Source organism: Nannospalax galili, unplaced genomic scaffold (genome assembly GCF_000622305.1).
Source record: "Nannospalax galili isolate Female #2095 unplaced genomic scaffold, S.galili_v1.0 scaffold256, whole genome shotgun sequence".
NCBI lineage: Eukaryota > Metazoa > Chordata > Mammalia > Rodentia > Spalacidae > Nannospalax > Nannospalax galili.
The window spans coordinates 1,013,053-1,018,946 of NW_008337804.1; positions in this window are offsets into that span (position 1 = coordinate 1,013,053).

Genomic DNA, 5,894 nt, shown 5'->3' on the forward strand with positions numbered 1-5,894 from the left:
GACATTTTTAACTCATAACTGTAATTTTGAGTACATTTATTAATTTCATTTCACACTATTCTTGAAAAAAATTTTATTCTATTTTCCCCCAATACATGAGCCTTTCTTGATGTTAATTTGTTTGCTTTTATGAGGTCTTCGTGCTTCTTTTTTTTAATGCTTCCTGAGATTTAATCACTAGCACTGTGATTACCATCTGCTTTTCCTCATCTTCTCCAGGTAAAAATTTCAAGGTCTGTGTTTGTGCAACAAACATCTTTCATTGCGGCCAAGCACATTACACATATGAGAACTGTGTGGAGTTCATAATCTGGTGAATTGAATTTGATTATCAGCCAAGTGGTTTCTTATTGATTTTCTTTGTAGAGAAATGCTAAACAATTTGGGGGACTCCTGACTGAAGGTGAGCACAAGAGGGCATGGAACTTAAGCCTGGCCATATTACAGAAATCGTATCCTTATTGTATATGTGGTGAAATCTCATTTTATCACAAATCTGAAGTTATTTTATCTTCACAATAATTCATTCTATGTCATGCCAAAGAATTTAGGCTATGCTGTGTCTAATATTTATGCAGAATGATCTTTTTGGCACAAAGCATGCAAAGATTACAGGTGATCACATAGTGACTTCTATGCTGCATATATGACAAAGGCACCAAATTAATGGTTTTGAATTTGCTATTTGAATGAAAGTAACAACACTGGGAGAAGAATCTGAATGAATTAAGTTGATAGGAGAGGAACATCCAAGGACAACCTGCATGGATTTGCAACTGAAGACCAAATGGGATGAAGAAAATTTCCCACGATTTCCATATGGAGAGGTAAAATTTCAGTCCTAATGTTATTACCCATGCACATAGATATTAACTAGAATTATTGGGGAAATAAAATCTATATATTTTATACCTTTTGGACTTGGATTGACGTTAGGAAAAAAAAACTATGTTTATAAAAGGTGCTTTGCTACTGATGTGTTTTAGAAATACTGAGAATTGAACCTAGGGCCAAGGAAATCAGTTAACCACCGAACTACACCTTCCAGACTTTCACATATCTTAATGGCAGCTACAATTCAATTTACTGAGTTTCAACTTTTAAAAATATATTTTCTTGATTCTTTGAGAAATTCATACAATGTGTTTTCAAATATTCAGATACCCTCCCATATCTTTAACCACCATATTGCCTTCCCCAACTTTATGCTCTCTTTTATTAATTTTTAAAGCCCTGTCCAGTCAAATTTGTGTCCTTCAAGTGCCCTTGCATGTGGATTCATCCCTTGGACTCTGTCCAATTTTCCCTGTGTCATACCCTTAAAGAAAACTGACTCTGCCTCTCCCAGCAGCTATAAATGATCAATATATCCTAGGTAAAGACTGGAGATTCTTGCCCACATCAATGTTGTTTGTGAAAGTTGCCATAAACACTGATTGTTCATATATGTAACTAACCTGTCATGCCAAGACAACATATTTTCCTTATATTCATCAACCATCTCTTACAATCTTTCTTCCCCCTCTTCCACAATAAGCCCTGAGCCAGGATATGAGAATGCATGATATAGTTGTCCAGTTTATGGCTGAATAGGTCACAATATCTCATTCTCTGCGTGTTGACCAGTTGTGGATCTTTGTGTTAATGGCTAACTTGTATAAGAAGAAGCTTCTTTCTTGAGAGTTGAGAGATGCACTAATCGATTAGCCCTTAGTAATCTGTGTAATTTTATGTCTGCTTATCAGAATAATAGGAATAGGTTCTCCTCTATGGCCTGTGGTCTGGCTAACCACAAGTTCTTGGCTCTGACATTTTTATTGACTCTTTGAGAATTCCATCAATGTATTTTGATCATATTCTGAACTCCTACACCATCTCCTTTCAGATGTACCTCCTTACCCTGCCCCCACTTCATGTCCTCTGTTATTTTTTTAAGACGTATGGAGTCTTAACTTCATTCCCCGATCTTCTTCAATGTAGTCCATCCCTGAAGCTTCATCAACTTAGCTGTGTGACATTCTTAAAGAAAACTGGCTCTCTCTTTCCCAGCCATTATGAATTGCCAATAACTCCTTCATTTGTGTTGGGTCTTCTTGTCTACCTCCCTGCTCCGTGCTGGAATTTTGTCTGGCTTGGGTTTTTGCATGTTTTGTGCATTCTCCCACAAATATTGTGAGTTCATACATACAACTACACTGCTGTGTCCAGGAAATAGGTTTTCCCTATACTCATCAACCACTCTGACTTTTATCATCTTTCTGCCCCTTCTTCAATGATCTGAACTGAGGGAAGAGAACGGGTGATATGGATGCCCCATTTAGGGCTGTGCACTCTGTAGTCTCATATTTTTTGCACATTGTCCTGTCAAAATTGGACACATACTAGGACACAAAGCAAGTCTCAAAAAAACATAGGAAAATTGAAATAACATCTTATGTTCTATCTGACCAAAAAAGAATAAAACTTGATATAAACAGCAACAGAAACTACAAAAAAAAAGAACAGAAACTCATGAAAACTAAGCAACACATTATGAAATAAAAAATGGGTCAGAGGAAAAATTAAAAAAAACATAAAAAATGCCAAGAATTGAATTAAAATTAATAACATGCCATATTTATTGTTGCCCTATTCTTAGTAGCTAAGAAATGGAATGAGTCTAGGCGTCTAGCTGTCCATCAATGGCTGAATGTAGTCTGAAAATCTGATACATATAAATGTTGGAAATACATTCAACACTAATGAGAAATAGAACTATGAAATTTGTAGGAAAATGTATAGAATTGAAAAATAATATACTGTATATAGTGACCCAGGTTTAGATCCAGAAATTCCAAGTCTTCTTCCACATATGTGGATTCTAGATTCAAATTTTTAGATTTCTGTGTTAGAAAGTAAACAATAGAATTAGGAGGAAAGGAGGGAGTGTACGCCTAAGTGAGGAGATGTAAAATGCATGTGATATGGAAGTACATGAGGGAGAATACTAGGCATGGAAATGTTTAAACAGAGGGTATGGGATGGATGTATTAAGATGAGAGTAAGGTGGGGTGGGGGAGGGTAAATCATAATTAAGGATATATGAAAACATAGTAACAAACTAAAAATATAACTAAATAAAATCCATAAAAATAGAGTTTTTAACAGAGATATTCTGTTTAAGAAGATATACTACTCACAGAAGCCGGTTTTATACAACAGTTGTTGCCCTGTGCGTAACATCTCCAAACAACACAGAATAGTGTCACTGCTCTTGGTTTCCCACAAAAAATAGATGGTATATTAGTTACTTTTTGTGCTAGAACACCATGATCAAGGGAACTTGTAAATGGAAGGATTTATTAGGGCTTATGGTTCCAGAACTATCAGAGTCCATCATATCAGGGAGGCATGGTGGTTAGTGGTGACCAGAGCAGAAAGATCTTCAAGCAGGCACAGGAAGTAGAGAGAAACTGGAAGTTGAAACCCACACCCCAGTTGGAGACAAACTGTCCAAATATTTGGAGCCTAGAGGACATTCTCATTCAAACCACCACAGAGAGCAAGAAACTATTACTGAAAGCAGTATACACTTTGCAGATAAAAGGAAAGTCAAACAAGAACTGAATTAGTCGTTTCTTCTGTCTTAATTAGTGTTCATAGTAACAGAAGGTGTTATACAGACTTCTGGGGGATAAACATCATCAGTGTGCTTATCGAGCTATGAAATATCATAACACTGACCTTTCAGGCAAGATGCAAAAAAGGTTCTGAATGTTTTCCAGGTAACCAACTGCTTTCTGATTGGACTTGATCCTGCTGCATGGGAGGGAGTATATGTCTCTTAGTATAAACCTGGCCAAAGACTTTGTTATGCAGGTCAAAGGCCCAAGGAAGACATCTGCTACTGATGTTTTGCCAAATGGGCATGTAGTATGCCTTCTAAATATTTATGTTGATTCTTGTAGACTAATGATGTTTTCAGCCTTGGTTGGAGAAGCTTGCAATTGGTAATGATCAATACAGAGATGCATAACTGGTAAAATTGATGAGAATAAGTGATTGTTGAGTGTTCAGCCCTAAAATGAAACCCATATATCATCCTCGCAAGGCACAGAGAATGGCTCAAAAGAGGGAACAGAAATATTGTAAGATCTGGAGAAGTTGGAGAATTGCTAAGAAAAACTGTCTTTGGGATATGTCATTGCTGTGGCAATCATGAACACACAGCACTTGTTAGTACCTGCACAAGAATGTCATATAAACAAAGAGATCTGAGCTTAGAAAGTGGACTGCTTAGGAAGAAGGGGTTACCAGAAGTGGGATGTGGAGAATAGAATGGGGGGCGCTAGACATGGTCTCAATATATGCCACACATGTATGAAATGCTTAAAATTGCTCTGATATTGAACATGAAGGAATGTGATTGTGATTGCTTCTCAGTCCTATGAATGCATAAATATGTTATCTTTTATTCTAATGATTAAATGTCTGCAAAGAGCTTACCTGGGCTAAAACAGAGTCAGTACGTAATCTGTTATGTTCTGTTAATTGTGGTGCAATCTATCACCTTTCTTTTCCTATCTTCTAAAACCTGCCACATACCTTGTGTAAATGTGCAAATGGTATGCAATATGAATTATTTATCAATAAATATTTTATGTAAAAGTGAAATGTGTAATTAATGATATATGCATATGTAATTACTCAAAAGCTGACATATCTCTGTGAGTTTGAGGATATCCTGATCTAAATAGTGAGTTTCAGGCCATCCAAGACTGCATTAAACTAACAAATAAAATATATGATAAAATACATATGTAAATACTTTCTCTGTTAAAGTAGCAAGGTCTTGGATGTTATTCAGTGTTACAATTCTTTCTGTTATGAAGTGAGTGTATAATTCAGAATAATTTGGGAATAAGAGAATTAAGATAGGGTGATAGACAAAAGCATTCTCCTGTACAGAATTGAATAACAGAATATTCACAGTAGTTGTTTGAGATTAGGAACATCTTAATGGGGTAATTCACTTAAAGGGTAAAGGTCTGATTCCAGTTCTACTGATGAGGGTCTGTGGTCCATATTTGTATACTTGAATATTTTTGCAATCAAAGATGACTTGCTAAGGTCTCAAAAATTCAATAAAAAAAATAATAATAATAACAACAATAACAATAATAAACTATATCTCATCTCACTAGAAACAATCAAAATCTGTATGTGAGCTTTTAGCTTAAAGATTACCTGGTATAAGTCATTATTTGGGGATTTATTTAATTCAAGTTCTATTAGATAGAACATGATGCAGTTATACTTAGCATTCCTTATTAATGATATCCAAATACCTAAACTGTAATTATGACATACCCACATCAAGTGTTAGCTAAATATATTTATGCTTATAAATTTTAGGCAAACTTCTTATCAATTATAGTGTAGAGTGGTTTCCATATACCTCATGGAAAACTAATAGGAAACTTCTGTTTGTATGAGTTGATATCTTAGATGTCTGTTCTTGAACGTCACTCATGTTAAAGTCCAATTTGATTTTCTTTCTCTAAGAACAAGTCAGGTGACACAAACTAGATATTGTGATGATGGAGGGTTCCATGTGACAAGCTTGTCAGTATGTGACTGAGAAATGTACATGGAAGAGGTGTGGAGGATAATACTCTTTTGGGAAATATAGTGTAATTATGGAGATGTATTTTAGAAAAAAGTAACAAATTTTTAAGCAGGCAAAAGGCACATGACACTCATGAGTCTCATTCTGTGTATGGCTTTGGATTTGGAGTTATTTCCTTCAAACATTATTTTCAAAGTTTTATTTCTCTTGTCATCAAGGAATATTTGCCCAAAAGAACCATCATAGAGATAAAGTTAATAATAAAGAAACTGGAACTACTCCAACT